Below are 17,044 nucleotides of genomic sequence, written 5' to 3' on the forward strand. Positions count from 1 at the left end.
ACTGGAAAAACTTACACAGTCACCAACGCTGACAATCAGAGAAAAGTACATCCCATGGCAATGGTTACTTTAGAATGGGGAGGGGTCAATGGCCTGAAGCAGGTGGTGGTCTCCTCAAATATCCCAGTGGACTGTCTGCTTGGAAATGACCTGGAGTCCTCAGCATGGGCTGAGGTAGAGCTAAAAACCCATGCAGCAATGCTGGGTATCCCTGAACTGGTGTGTGTGAAAACAAGAGCACAGTGCAAGGCACAGGGTGAAAAAGTAGAGCTGGAGTCTGGAAAAATGGCCCAGCCTACCAAGAGAACAGGAAAGTCAGTTGGGAAGCCAACTGCAACACAGCAAAAGAAAGGGAACCTCTCTTCTCAGGAAGAAGTTCTGCCCTCTGAGGGAACTGAGCCTTTGGAGCTTGAACCTTATCAGGTTGAGCTCTTAGGCCCAGGGGGACCCTCAAGGGAGGAGCTGTGTAAGGGACAAGAAACCTGTCCCTCTCTTGAAGGCCTTAGGCAGCAAGCTGCTGAAGAGTCCAAAGGCAAGAAAAATGGAACACATAGGGTCTATTGGGAAGATGGGCTCCTGTACACTGAGGCCAGAGACCCCAAACCTGGTGCCACTAGGAGAGTGGTAGTGCCTCAGCTGTTCAGAGAGTTCATCCTAACATTGGCCCATGACATTCCCCTTGCTGGACATTTGGGACAAACCAAGACGTGGGAGAGGTTAGTCAACCACTTCTACTGGCCCAATATGTCCAACATGGTTAAGGAGTTTTGCCTCTCCTGCCCCACCTGTCAAGCCAGTGGTAAGACAGGTGGGCACCCAAAGGCCCCCCTCATTCCACTTCCAGTGGTGGGGGTGCCCTTTGAAAGAGTGGGTGTGGACATAGTTGGTCCACTGGAACCTCCCACAGCCTCAGGAAATATGTATATCCTGGTAGTAGTGGATCATGCTACCAGGTATCCTGAAGCTATTCCCCTTAGGTCGACTACTGCCCCTGCAGTAGCCAAGGCCCTCATTGGTATCTTTACCAGAGTGGGTTTCCCTAAGGAGGTGGTGTCTGACAGAGGTACCAACTTCATGTCAGCATACCTAAAGCACATGTGGAATGAGAGTGGAGTGACTTATAAATTCACTACACCTTACCATCCACAAACTAATGGCTTAGTTGAGAGATTCAACAAGACATTAAAGGGCATGATCATGGGGCTCCCAGAAAAACTCAAAAGGAGATGGGATGTCCTCCTGCCATGTCTGCTTTTCGCTTACAGGGAGGTACCACAGAGGGGAGTAGGGTTCTCACCCTTTGAACTTCTGTTTGGTCATCCTGTAAGGGGACCACTTGCCCTTGTTAAAGAAGGCTGGGAGAGACCTCTCCATGAGCCTAAACAGGACATAGTGGACTATGTACTTGGCCTTCGCTCTAGAATGGCAGAGTACATGGAAAAGGCAACCAAAAACCTTGAGGCCAGCCAACAGCTCCAGAAGTTTTGGTATGACCAAAAGGCTGCACTGGTTGAGTTCCAACCAGGGCAGAAAGTCTGGGTTCTGGAGCCTGTGGCTCCCAGGGCACTCCAGGACAAATGGAGTGGCCCTTATCCAGTACTAGAAAGGAAGAGTCAGGTCACCTACTTGGTGGACCTGGGCACAAGCAGGAGCCCCAAAAGGGTGATCCATGTAAACCGCCTTAAGCTCTTCCACGACAGGGCTGATGTCAATCTGTTGATGGTAACAGATGAGGATCAGGAGGCAGAGAGTGAACCTCTCCCTGATCTTCTGTCATCAGACCCAAAAGATGGTACAGTAGATGGAGTGATCTACTCAGACACCCTCTCTGGCCAACAGCAAGCTGATTGTAGGAGAGTCCTACAACAGTTTCCTGAACTCTTCTCCTTAACCCCTGGTCAGACACACCTGTGTACCCATGATGTGGACACAGGAGACAGCATGCCTGTCAAGAACAAAATCTTTAGACAGTCTGACCATGTTAAGGAAAGCATCAAGGTGGAAGTCCACAAGATGCTGGAATTGGGAGTCATTGAGCGCTCTGACAGCCCCTGGGCTAGCCCAGTGGTCTTAGTCCCCAAACCTCACACCACAGATGGAAAGAAAGAGATGAGGTTTTGTGTGGACTACAGAGGGCTCAATTCTGTCACCAAGACAGATGCTCATCCAATTCCAAGAGCTGATGAGCTCATTGATAAATTAGGTGCTGCCAAATTCCTAAGTACCTTTGACTTGACAGCAGGGTACTGGCAAATAAAAATGGCACCTGGAGCAAAAGAAAAGACAGCATTCTCCACACCTGATGGGCATTATCAGTTTACTGTTATGCCCTTTGGTTTAAAGAATGCCCCTGCCACCTTCCAAAGGTTGATGAATCAAGTCCTTGCTGGCTTGGAGTCCTTTAGCACAGCTTATCTTGATGATATTGCTGTCTTTAGCTCCACCTGGCAGGATCACCTGGTCCACCTGAGGAAGGTTTTGAAGGCTCTGCAATCTGCAGGCCTCTCTATCAAGGCATCCAAATGCCAGATAGGGCAGGGAACTGTGGTTTATTTGGGACACCTTGTAGGTGGAGGCCAAGTTCAGCCACTCCAACCCAAGATCCAGACTATTCTGGACTGGGTAGCTCCAAAAACCCAGACTCAAGTCAGGGCATTCCTTGGCTTGACTGGGTATTACAGGAGGTTTGTGAAGGGATATGGATCCATTGTGACAGCCCTCACTGAACTCACCTCCAAGAAAATGCCCAAGAAAGTAAACTGGACTGTGGACTGCCAACAGGCCTTTGACACCCTGAAACAGGCAATGTGCTCAGCACCAGTTCTCAAAGCTCCAGATTATTCTAAGCAGTTCATTGTGCAGACTGATGCCTCTGAACATGGGATAGGGGCAGTTTTGTCCCAAACAAATGATGATGGCCTTGACCAGCCTGTTGCTTTCATTAGCAGGAGGTTACTCCCCAGGGAGCAGCGTTGGAGTGCCATTGAGAGGGAGGCCTTTGCTGTGGTTTGGTCCCTGAAGAAGCTGAGACCATACCTCTTTGGGACTCACTTCCTAGTTCAAACCGACCACAGACCTCTCAAATGGCTGATGCAAATGAAAGGTGAAAATCCTAAACTGTTGAGGTGGTCCATCTCCCTACAGGGAATGGACTTTATAGTGGAACACAGACCTGGGACTGCCCATGCCAATGCAGATGGCCTTTCCAGGTTCTTCCACTTAGAAAATGAAGACTCTCTTGGGAAAGGTTAGTCTCATCCTCTTTCGTTTGGGGGGGGGTTGTGTAAGGAAATGCCTCCTTGGCATGGTTGCCCCCTGACTTTTTGCCTTTGCTGATGCTATGTTTACAATTGAAAGTGTGCTGAGGCCTGCTAACCAGGCCCCAGCACCAGTGTTCTTTCCCTAACCTGTACTTTTGTATCCACAATTGGCAGACCCTGGCATCCAGATAAGTCCCTTGTAACTGGTACTTCTAGTACCAAGGGCCCTGATGCCAAGGAAGGTCTCTAAGGGCTGCAGCATGTCTTATGCCACCCTGGAGACCTCTCACTCAGCACAGACACACTGCTTACCAGCTTGTGTGTGCTAGTGAGGACAAAACGAGTAAGTCGACATGGCACTCCCCTCAGGGTGCCATGCCAGCCTCTCACTGCCTATGCAGTATAGGTAAGACACCCCTCTAGCAGGCCTTACAGCCCTAAGGCAGGGTGCACTATACCATAGGTGAGGGTACCAATGCATGAGCATGGTACCCCTACAGTGTCTAAACAAAACCTTAGACATTGTAAGTGCAGGGTAGCCATAAGAGTATATGGTCTGGGAGTCTGTCAAACACGAACTCCACAGCACCATAATGGCTACACTGAAAACTGGGAAGTTTGGTATCAAACTTCTCAGCACAATAAATGCACACTGATGCCAGTGTACATTTTATTGTAAAATACACCACAGAGGGCACCTTAGAGGTGCCCCCTGAAACTTAACCGACTATCTGTGTAGGCTGACTAGTTCTAGCAGCCTGCCACAAACCGAGACATGTTGCTGGCCCCATGGGGAGAGTGCCTTTGTCACTCTGAGGCCAGTAACAAAGCCTGCACTGGGTGGAGATGCTAACACCTCTCCCAGGCAGGAATTGTCACACCTGGCGGTGAGCCTCAAAGGCTCACCTCCTTTGTGCCAACCCAGCAGGACACTCCAGCTAGTGGAGTTGCCCGCCCCCTCCGGCCAGGCCCCACTTTTGGCGGCAAGGCCGGAGAAAATAATGAGAATAACAAGGAGGAGTCACTGGCCAGTCAGGACAGCCCCTAAGGTGTCCTGAGCTGAGGTGACTCTAACTTTTAGAAATCCTCCATCTTGCAGATGGAGGATTCCCCCAATAGGGTTAGGATTGTGACCCCCTCCCCTTGGGAGGAGGCACAAAGAGGGTGTACCCACCCTCAGGGCTAGTAGCCATTGGCTACTAACCCCCCAGACCTAAACACGCCCTTAAATTTAGTATTTAAGGGCTACCCTGAACCCTAGAAAATTAGATTCCTGCAACTACAAGAAGAAGGACTGCCTAGCTGAAACCCCTGCAGCGGAAGACCAGAAGACGACAACTGCCTTGGCTCCAGAAACTCACCGGCCTGTCTCCTGCCTTCCAAAGATCCTGCTCCAGCGACGCCTTCCAAAGGGACCAGCGACCTCGACATCCTCTGAGGACTGCCCCTGCTTCGAAAAGACAAGAAACTCCCGAGGACAGCGGACCTGCTCCAAGAAAGGCTGCAACTTTGTTTCCAGCAGCTTTAAAGAACTCTGCAAGCTCCCCGCAAGAAGCGTGAGACTTGCAACACTGCACCCGGCGACCCCGACTCGGCTGGTGGCGATCCAACACCTCAGGAGGGACCCCAGGACTACTCTGATACCGTGAGTACCAAAACCTGTCCCCCCTGAGCCCCCACAGCGCCGCCTGCAGAGGGAATCCCGAGGCTTCCCCTGACCGCGACTCTTTGCATCTAAAGTCCCGACGCCTGGGAGAGACCCTGCACCCGCAGCCCCCAGGACCTGAAGGACCGGACTTTCACTGGAGAAGCGACCCCCAGGAGTCCCTCTCCCTTGCCCAAGTGGAGGTTTCCCCGAGGAACCCCCCCCTTGCCTGCCTGCAGCGCTGAAGAGATCCCGAGATCTCTCATAGACTAACATTGCGAACCCGACGCTTGTTTCTACACTGCACCCGGCCGCCCCCGCGCCGCTGAGGGTGAAATTTCTGTGTGGACTTGTGTCCCCCCCGGTGCCCTACAAAACCCCCCTGGTCTGCCCTCCGAAGACGCGGGTACTTACCTGCAAGCAGACCGGAACCGGGGCACCCCCTTCTCTCCATTCTAGCCTATGTGTTTTGGGCACCACTTTGAACTCTGCACCTGACCGGCCCTGAGCTGCTGGTGTGGTGACTTTGGGGTTGCTCTGAACCCCCAACGGTGGGCTACCTTGGACCAAGAACTGAACCCTGTAAGTGTCTTACTTACCTGGTAAAACTAACAAATACTTACCTCCCCTAGGAACTGTGAAAATTGCACTAAGTGTCCACTTTTAAAACAGCTATTTGTGAATAACTTGAAAAGTATACATGCAATTTTGATGATTTAAAGTTCCTAAAGTACTTACCTGCAATACCTTTCGAATGAGATATTACATGTAGAATTTGAACCTGTGGTTCTTAAAATAAACTAAGAAAAGATATTTTTCTATATAAAAACCTATTGGCTGGATTTGTCTCTGAGTGTGTGTACCTCATTTATTGTCTATGTGTATGTACAACAAATGCTTAACACTACTCCTTGGATAAGCCTACTGCTCGACCACACTACCACAAAATAGAGCATTAGTATTATCTATTTTTACCACTATTTTACCTCTAAGGGGAACCCTTGGACTCTGTGCATGCTATTCCTTACTTTGAAATAGCACATACAGAGCCAACTTCCTACAACTAGTGATAAATAAACAGCAACAGTGTGATGAGGGAGTTATCTTATTTTACATAAAGCTTGTGAGCGTACTGAATTTTTCATTGTGATGGCAGCCATTATTAACATGAGTGAAAGACAAGTGTAGACGGCTTTGTAACACCAATGTTAGAAATATGATAAGAGAGAGATTTAGAAAAAATTTAATTTGCCCATAGCCATGCATTGAAGTGGAGGACATATTAAGAGACAGAAATGTATGTGTCACAGAGTCACCGTGATGACTCCTGCATTGAGACATACCTCAGGACGGACAAGTAACAACACCCTGTGCCCCGTGGGTACATCAAAACATCGGATTGCCAGGAGCACTGAAGGCAGAGCGAGCCAACTAGGAGGACACCTGTTGCTGGGTCGAGGCTGGAGCACAGCAGAAGGTGTCAGAGCCAGGGAAAGAAGATGCGGGAACAATGGAAGCTGGGAGTCGTAAGGAGAAAGACACAGGACCCGAGGAGTCATGACGAGGAGGACGCGGGACCCGTGGATGCTGGGAGCCATGAGAAGGAAGACGTGGGACCCAAATGATGGACCAGGGAGACGCAATGGACCCCGGGAGTGGACGGAGGACAACCAAAGGCCAACCAACCCGGCCACGTCCCAAAAGGGATGTGGCATCACAAGGTACAGTCCTTCTTTAAAAAGGACAGGCCCACAAAGGGTGGGAAAGTGTGAGCGAGGGTGGGATGGGAGTTTTACACACGTGGGATTGGTCAGGTACTGGGAATCACTTCTCTGCACTATAGGAGCACCTGCTCAAATGACCTCTCCACCTGCCCTTATGAGCACTTTCCTCTACCCTACCTGATACCCAAAACAATTTAATGCACTTATCGGACCCTGAGTTCTTTCGATATTTCTCCGAGGTTGGGTGGCCACATGAGGCAAGGAGACAGAAAGTGTCTCTTTCCACTTACAAGAAACTGAACAAGGAAGTTCAATATATGGATTGAGAAGAGAGCTCAGTTAGAGAGCATAAACCAAGGAATCTGAGAGACAATATAGGACCAACATGTGTAATAAGTGCGAATAAAGAAACAACCTTAACTAAAATAAGCCTAACTACTAGTTCTTTCAGGAAGTTACCCACAACAGTATGATAATGTAATGTTGGGGTTGAATACAATTAGGAGTTTTCCATCTAAACTAAAAATGGTGAGTTGCGTGAGACAACTGGCCAGATGTATGAATATCAGGTTGCAAAATCCTGGTCACAATATTTTGAGATCATAAAAACTTTTTATGAATTGACCTATATATTAATAGGTTGGTTAAAAAAATTCTGAATCATAGTGAGTTGCACTCCAAGCTCCCTCATGAGTATTAATGAAGTAGGTCACTAATTGCAACCCACTTTGATTGAAGGCCAACATAGGAATGATCGTCAGCTGGGGTCAGAAAATCACCATGTCTGTAATTGCTTGTAAATAAAGAAAACTTCTTTGGCAAATGTTGTTGTTTAAAAGGAAAAGCTATTTTTTGTTTGTTTTAACTTGCCAGTGATCCCGTGGATCACTGCCTAGTTCCCAACCACCTCTTTAAATGGACAAAAGGAAAGTTGCCTCGAGGGGACCCTTTTCTATTGTGAACCTCCTTTGAGTTCAGTGTAACTATTCAATGTTTTGCAACTGCATTTTAGTCGCAGAAATTTGATCATAGCATAGTGATGTGGTGTTTGGAAGGGATGCCTACAACACATGCAGAATTGGGATCCATTACCAGTTCCAATTTAAGAGTTGAAAAAGCTTTCCCAACTCCTAGAAGTGGGATAAGTACACCTAAAAAGGCATTTTAGGGTCACAAACCCAGAACTGGGGCATTTAAAACAGTAAAAATACTTAATATATCTGATCCTAGATCCCTAAATATGTCACTCCAACCTGCTGCAAAATGTTGAGTGGTATGCTACTTCTACAGCTGACAAATGATAACATTAAATTTATCACAGAAACACCGACAAGATTGTCAAACTATTTTTTTAAACAAATGTTATTGCTTTGCAGAAAAAAGACAATAGTGAACCATTAGGGCATACCATTCACAGTAATTGACAGTCTACCCCAGGTAAACCCAGCATCCCCAGTCCACCCCAACTCAACCCACATCCCTTTCCCCATGCGCAGTGTGGATCAGTAACATGCCTCCAATTTCCCAGTTCGTCCATCCAAGAAGCAATGTCGCCCAACCTGTGTCAAAACCTAGGACGGATAAACTCCGGTGACATTTTTCACGACCCATCCCTATGTGGAACGGGTGGGAGAGTTTGTAGAAGGAGAGATTGCTTGTCTGAGTTCTTCCACTAACATCGCCCAAGCCATAGCTCCGTCTGATGGGTGACCAATCCGGTGGGCTTCCAGCGTTAAAGTTTCCCCTTCATAATCTGCCCATCTTAATAGTTCCCTCCATCATGTGAGCACCTGGGGACCCGAGGTGATTTCCAATTGCGGCTTTGAAGAAAAATGCAAGTGTTAAAAAAAAATCCTGACACAGAAGATGTGTCCTGTCATTTTGCCAAAGAGGGGTAGCAAAGAAATGGTGTTTGCATGTTCTTTGACCAATACAAATGCTTTTTATGCTGCATTCAAAACTGGATATATGAATAATGCTGAAAATGTTTTATTTCCAAATATTCATTTAATCAATTAGTAGATTTGTAGAGTGTTTCTTGTCACCTAAAAGGGTACCCAAGAGCTGGCAGGGTTTAGATGATTAGCAATATAGCTAGATCTTCAGGGACTTTTCAGAACTCTGGAAGAGATGGGGAGGTCCAGAGATGACAGGGTAGCTTGTTCCATATCTCCACTGCTAGGTTGGAGAAGGATCGACTTCCACGTCCGCTATGTTGGTGTGAGGGTTATAGAAAGGGAAGCAGAGCGGAGGTGTCTGGTGGCAGTTCAGGTGGTAGTTCAAGAAGGCGGTCTGCAGTTGTGTAGTTGTTGCAGATTGCAGCAAAACTTTTAGTGTAGTTAATGATCAAATTGTTTAGGTTTACGACTTTCTTGTCTAGGTTGTTGAAGGAAATGGGGTGGGTGGTGTTGAGAGTGTTGATCCATGTGTCCTTTGAGATTTTGTCCAACGACCCCCACCACAGGTGGAGCAGACTGGGGTTTGAGGTCTATGAGCTGGTGATGTTGAAATGGACAATGGAGTGGTCGGTCCAGGTGAGTTCCATGATGTGGCTGTACTTGATGCAGTCTCTGAATGTAAAGTCAGGGTCTAGCATTTGGCCTGTGATGTGCATGAGGTAGTAGATGAGATGGGTTGGTCCAATGTTGTTCATACTATCGAGGAAGTAGGCAGTCTTGATGTCATTGTGGTCATTAGGATGGAAGTTGAGGTCATCGAGTAAAATGTTGTTGTTGGAGTCAATGGTGTGAGGGGCCATGAAGTTGGCAAAGAAGTTGCAGAAGACTGGATGTGGTCTTGTAGGATGGTAGGTGAGGGTGCCCCTAATAGTGGTTCTGCTGTCTGTTTGGAGTCAGAAGTTAAGGTGTTCCCTTGCCTGGGTGACATCGTCATTTGTTTTGGTGCATTGGACGGATTCCTTGTGTATGATGGTGATTCCTCCGCCGGGCTTGTTGATGCAGTCACAGTGGGTGATCTTGTATCCTTCAGGAATTTCAGGATGGCAATGTCAGGTGCAGCAGTGGTGTTGAGCTCGGTCTCAGTGAAGAAGAGGACACTGGGTGTGAGTCTCGGTCTTAGTGAAGAAGAGGACACTGGGTGTGAGGGTGGAGATGAGGTTCCAAACCTCGGTGATGTGTTTGCAAGGTGAGCGTGTGTTAAAAAGGGAGCATGGGAGTCGGTGTTTTTGTTCAGATGGTGTGTGGTGTGTTTTTGGTGGGGCTGGTCGGTGGGCTGGTGTGTGTGCTGTGGCAGCTCAAGTGGCAGTGGATGCAGGTAAAAGGTCTACCGTGGAGCAGGGATTCACTCAGTTACAGTGTTTATTGAGGCCTCCGGGGTGTAAATCTCAGCGATGGTTAATTTACAGGAACAAGAGAGTCTGGGGCCATGATGGGCACAATCCAGGTGCGGACGGGCGCAGTCGGGCTTGCCTTTGGTGCACCCGCTGCACGGGTACACTGCGGCCCGCATTAAGTAGGTCCTGGGGTGGGCGGGGTTGCTGTTGCTGAAAAGAATGGTGACCAGGAAAACCCGGTGTTACTTGGTCAAACGGTGGCAACTGGTTCAAGCTGGACAATCAGGAACTGGAGGCCACAAACAAGTGGCAGGCTAGATGCCCAAGTGCATATTCTGCTTGGAAAAGTGAGTTTTTATTCCTAGAGAAATGTTCATGGTTGTTCAATGCTATAGACAGAGCACTAAGGGGAATACTGAGAAGAAGACTAACAAGCAATGTCAAACCAATAGGTTTGTTCATAACAATGTGGAAGCTGGAAGTAGAGCATCTTCGTTGCAGACTGCATTGGCAACGTTGAGCTGTACTCTGAAAGAAGAGTATTATGAGAAGGAGTCAGAAAATGAATGTCAGTTTAAATGGTAAACAAAAAAACGACTAAATAGCAAAGTAGTGCATTGTAGATATTAGTGACACACAGTAATTTTATTGCACCTTTAAGAAAGCCTGTGTATTGGCACGTCTTCACTTAATGAAAGAAAGAGCAGCAAATGAAAGAACATTTTCTCATCCATGCAATATCATAGTCTTGATGCATAGCCCTTCCAAGCAATGGTAAACCATGAAAACCCAATGGCTGAATCGAGCTGACCCTCTGACCACTCTCTGTGCGTTCCTATGGCAAATGTTTGTAAAACTGACAACATGTGCTGTTCCAGACAGTTAAATCTGTCTGTAGTCCGACCTAAAAAGTGGTTATTAGTGACATGAGTTGCCAAGCCTTTCATTCAAAGGCTACCACTACCGAAGGAAGAGAAACTGCGGGATCAGCAATAAACAAAGCTGGAAGTGCTTGAAGGTCTGGATTGTGGGTTTTTACATGGCACAGCATGTGCACAGCAGTATTACAACCAGATGTGAGTTGCGAGGAGGGGGGAGTGCTGTCACTTAGCCAAGCCGCGCTCCCGCTGCCCAAGAAACAGCAAGGCTGTCTGAAAATAGCAGTCGAGACTATAAAAAAGGACACAGGCGAGGCTTTCTCTTTTTTCCGCACAGCCATGCAACCACATCAGTGGCCCTTTCCATCGGTGATTTACTTATGATTACAGCTTCTGATGACATCAGCCTTGCCCTGCTCCCACACGTACTCGAAACACGTCTGGAGAGTTCTGATCGGATTATAAATGCAGTCGGCGTCGGATTCCCGATAATTCTGTTTCAATGGAATAACACGCATCCGAATTGTGCTCTCTTGTGTTGTGAAACGCAATAACGTAGTTTCAGCATTCATACGACCTCATAAGTAGCAATGTTCTCTTCACGCACGTTAAAATTGGTCCTAGTTAGGCCGCAGTGTAAACCCTTAAAACCTGAAACACTCCCACCTCCTCAGAATTTACAAAAGTCAGGGAAGAGAAAGCAAACATTTTGAAAGAAGTAATTTAGCAAAGCGCAAACAAGTAGGGCCACGCTTATTTCACTCACACAGGCAATCTTCCCATTTTTTTTGTGTTTGGTAATATTTCACCCACTGACCGCCTTAAAGTGAGTAGTGAGGAATTGTGAAGGAGGCAGCAGAGATAGGCCTGTGTTTGGAGGAGTTAAACTGTACGTCTCACTTGGACACTTGAAAGCACGGTTTTCATTTATGAAGTCATTGGTTTCTCTCAGAAGTGAAGTTTCGTGGAAAAAAATGCCCGACGGATAAAAGCATGATGATTAAACTGGAGAAGCACTTAAGGGGTTGGAAGTTTGACCCTTGGTAGAGACTCAACTAAATATGTTGCTGTGTTATCTCATTGTGTGCAGTTCTCACACACTCTGAAGGTCTCAAACACGAAAGCCAAGTTCTTGGCGCTCATCCACATTGAACTTGAGTTATAATTTGCTGTAAAGAGGTTGGTCATGGGTACCAGAATCGACATACTTTCTTTCAAAATTACTGTATTCACATTTGTATGCAACTGAATCGTGTATTTCTTCTCCTGTTTTACAATGGCTGCAGTGATTGACTTTTTTCTTCTTCATTTCTCCTTCGAGGTCTGCAATAGATCCAACCTTCCTTGCTGAGCTCCAGCCAAATACCGGGGCTGCTCAGTTTTCATTCCACACTATGGGGCATCTTCACAAGGAACTGTTGCACCAGTTTCATTGGGCTGCCCTGTGCCCCCCTAACGACACCATGGTAGCAGCGCACCATGACATTCGTTAGCATAACTGCACCAAAAACTTTGGAGCAGTTGTGGCGCCTTGCTGGACTAGTACCAAAAATGTTGGCTCTAGTCCAGCAAAGCTCAGGTAGGCCCATAGGATATAGCACTAGCGTCAGTTTAACGCCTTCCCTGCGGAGGCGTTGAAAAATTATGCTAGAATGGTGCAGTAAAAACTTGTAGATTTCACTGAGCAATTTCTTTTGGGCCTCCCTATGGGGGAACGCCTCCCTTGCATACATTATACCAGGTGTAGTGTGGCGCAAGGATTTACAAAGTGGTGCAATGGTACCATTGTGCCAATCTGTAAAGACAGTGCAGGCTCAGTGAACACAGCGCAGGGTGAGCGCCTGTTTAGCAGCGCTGTAGCATAACAAAAATACGCTATGGCGGCACTAAGGGGGGCAAGGGGCTTGTAAATATGCCCCTATGTCTCCTTAGCTCTCTATTGAAGGTACAATTTCACTCCTGCTTACTTTCTTTGTCACTCCTTTCCTAGATTTTGCTTCCTCCTCCTTTGATGCTTTCTATTTCTGTCTCTGGCTTAACATCTGAAATGAAAATAAATCCCAGACCTCCAAAATGAGTGTCAGTGCCCCCCGCCTGCAATCACCTGCACAAATTAAGCACTGCTTCTGCTACATTCCTGCCACACCGTGGTTCTCTACGATCATCAGACCATGGCACTGGTCTCTATTGTCTTTTCCATCTCAGCAACTGCATGACATGACTTGCTATGACTATGTTCACTCGAACACCGTATTTCAATTTCATTCCTCCAAGATGTTACAGAAATGTTCTACTATGGTCAAGGAAAACGTGTGAGAATGACAACAGAAGAGAGTTGGGTACTGACGTGCCCTGTGATTAACTGTGAATGTATGCACCTTTACCATAGCGCTAAAGTCTCCATGCGGTTGTGGAAGACACTGGCCCTGGGATGGGGGAGTTCTTACACTCGCTCATCCACCAGCCTCCTTTCTTCCCCAGCCCTCCTTCTGTGAGCACGGCCTCTGAGGGCAATTCCAGAACTCCGACACTGAACTAAGGTATTTTGCCCAAACTCATGCTGTGATACCCTTCATAGCACGGAGCTAAGAGTGCAGCATGAATGAGGCCATGTATAAAAAATGACTTTATTAAATATGACATCAGACTAGAATAAAGGGTTAGCTAAAGGGCTTTAACTGTACAGCAAAAAAAGTAAAATAATAAAATATTTGGATCCAAAAAAAACACTGAGTCGTTCGTCCAAAATTGAGAGGCCAGGTCGATAAATCTCACCTCCCAGGCTGGTGGAAAAGGTTAAGCGGTATGCCTTACACAAAATGAAAAATGCACTTTTTGACTTCACAGCACCATTTGGTCGTGTGCACCACTTCTAGCAATTTTAACAACTAAACCAGTGCTTAATTTTTGCTTGTTGTTTCCGGTGCTGAGCACCTCATTTATTTTTTAGGCCCGGGGCTTAATCTTCTGCCTAAAGCATTTGCTGCTAGCTAAATACATAAGGGAAAAACGAAAAAAGCGTCACAAAGGGAGAAAGTAAAAACCTGCTAGAGTGAGCTGAAGGGGCAGAGAGTGGCTTTATATGGATTGAAGAGGCCCGAGATGGCTTCAGGATTACGCCACCTCAGTATTCCATTTTCTCGCATTTAATTGCAGCAGCCACGTGTTTAAGAGGAGGGCTTTGGGCACCTGCACGTTTTTATTTACAAATTAAGCACTGAACTAAACACCTACTATCTTAGTTTTTCAAGAGGTGAAACTATCAGTACAGTGAGAAACCGAAATTGTTTGTTAGAGAAGAGAATTGCCTGTGCTAATACCGCATCTCTATGGGAGGCTTGAGTAAATTCCTGCTTATTGATTCAATATCTTTCAAAAAACTCTAATGTGCTTAAACATGTTATTGGTGTATAAGGCTTTCTTTCTTTTTCTTTTTTTAAAGTTTTATCTAAGTAGTGGAATTGTTTGCGTTGCTTGTCTAATACAGATGTTGGATCCACTTTAAACTACTTGATAACAGACTGACTAGCATTTTTACCGGGAGGGTTTTGAGCGTACTGCGTGATACTTGTAGCCACTTAAGTGCTAAGGTCAAGATGGTCTCGTCCTCAGACCAGCCAGCTAAAATGGTCCTGAAGACGAGACCATCGCGTCCTTTTAAAACATACTTTGTCAATGGCAGTAGGATATATATTGAATACAGAATTATATGGAATGCATATGTGCATATTGACAGACATCTACCCACATATCAACATAGTTAAAACAAACATGCACAGTGCAACATGCGGATGAAGGGAAATCTGCACACAGAGACCAATGGAGATACAGGCTCCTACACACCCAGACCTTCAGACACCCATGCATGTAGACCACATAACATATAGTCGCCCACACACACAACAAGGAGGTATGATATGTTGTGTTCCCTTCTCATTAAGCAGTTTTTTTTGCTCTCAAGACAAGAAGCGACAGGAGAGGAGGACATAAGGCAGAGGGAATGAGGAAGGAGGCTTGCAAATGGAATGCTCCTTCCCAAAATTAAGCAGTAGCTGTTCTCGAACCTTAGAAGTCTGGTCATCAAGGGCAGAGCAGAAGAGCAACATCGGATTCTGGGGAGAGAAGGGTGGCACTAGAGGGGGTAAGGGATATAAATCAAGATAGGCAAACGGTATACACATTTAGGGAGGCCAATGAATTAGGAATGGAGACTGTTAGAAAGATGTTACTGGCAATCGAGGGAGAAGCAGGTAATCCTTTACACAAACCACGCAGAGGTTGACAAATATAAACACCATATCAGAACATTTAGAATCCCAAAGAACACACATATAATCACATCAGGACTAGTCAAGGAAGAGATGGACGGGTGGATGGATTTGTGTACAGGTGTAATGGCAAACCCATCTTCAGACACTGTTGATGAAATCAGATTTAAGGAAGAGGAAATAATAGTGTCAATACCAGTTGAATCCTTGGCCCCTCCTTCAACAAACCACTTCTGCTGGATGACAGAATACCTTATTCATAAGCCGATTCAATCGTTGCCCTCTTTGGAATGATCATCTTTCTTTAACCTTTAATCAGTGCTCTCTGCATACATTTTTCATCCCTGGCCTATTTGCTTTTATTCTACATGTGGAGCTCTGCAATTCAGTATCTTCATTTCTTTAATCCTAACATATGACATGTTTAGGTTTTCCAGATTGCTTCGGATACAATAAACGATGTGCCCTAATCACTGATGTTTTTCAATGCACATACATATACTTCTTTTTATTTGCCATTCAGAAGACAAACGTTTCGGGGGCAGGCGTGGAAGGGTGTGCCGGATGCAGGTTTCGGAGCATATCTTTTGACAAGTTTTATTTATGTTTTTAATGCAGGCACTTGTATTTGAACAGTGTATCCCCATATGTGTAGAGAGCAACTTCACACTATCAATTGCTCCTCGATTTTGTGTACTGTACCCTCGTATACTAGTATTTTTATTTAACATTTTTTGACCTTTCTATTTGTCTACAATCTTTATCTCTAAAACTTTATAAAGGAGCATTATATTAGGATAAAAAAAACAGTACTTACCAGAATACGACAATTTTATGCATGATCTCCCCGTGAAAACAAATGCAGAAAACATTTACAACACATACATACTTTAAAACATTTGTTTATAAAGCTGATGGTTAAGAAATTCCATCAAATCTTCATTATATCTATATTATATCTTGATATTATGGGAGGCGGGTATTTAATTCTGGCCTTCATTAATGCAGGATATAAGGTAAAATGTGGAACATATTTTGAATTCCATTATGACAAAGGTCACAATAAGAAGCGTTTTGGATATTTTTGTTCCATCTTGCTGTTATATTATTTAAAGCCACATTTCCTAAACAAAAGGGCAAAATGAGGTGCCTAACCCTGTAATTCTAAAATTCTAAAAGAAGGATAGGGTTGGGCCAATCCAGGAAAGATATCGGTACCAAAAGAACGATGAGATATCAAGGAAACACAATGGCCCATATCTAAAGTATAACTGACCCGCAGGGACCATTTAAAAAAAGAAAAGGCGGAGATCGCTTGGGGACCATCCTCTTAACAATCCCTTAGGAGAGAAGCCCTACCCGGGAACACCATGGGCAAACATAAGGTGGGCCGGGCGCCTGCTCAGTCGACTATATCCTTGTGTTCATCTACTTCTATCAATAACATGTTAGAACGGACCATGGGTATTATCTTGAAGGAGATTACACTGACTGAGCGTAGGATGTCAATGGAGTATTGCTTTAATAGAGAACCCTGTTCTGCAAACATGACGCACAAAAGGACCTTGATAAGCCCTAGTAACACTGGTTCTTCAGCCTGTTCACGGGCCCAGGTTGCTGCTTTTTGATCTGGTTAGCAGCGGCATGGACACATATGTCTGGTAGTCCTTTAAAACTGGAACCAGCAGTAAAGAAAAAGAAGCATTCATTGAGGGCTCTCCTCTTGGTGTTTGAAGCAGTATAATACCCAGTCGACCCAGTTAATAATACGTCCAATCACGAATAACTGTGTGGAAAGTTTAGTGACATCCTGGAGGAGAAACTGGCCCAAACCAAAGAACAATTGAGGTGTGTCAAGAGCAGTAAGAGTAAGACATTTACCAAATTGTTCCTTCTGTAGAGCACAGTGAACATGTCATTAGTGGTAAAGGCCCATGACAACAGTGGTAGCTTTATCTTCAAGTGCGATCAGTTGCC

Source organism: Pleurodeles waltl, chromosome 12 (assembly GCF_031143425.1).
Source record: "Pleurodeles waltl isolate 20211129_DDA chromosome 12, aPleWal1.hap1.20221129, whole genome shotgun sequence".
Classification (NCBI taxonomy): Eukaryota; Metazoa; Chordata; class Amphibia; order Caudata; family Salamandridae; genus Pleurodeles; species Pleurodeles waltl.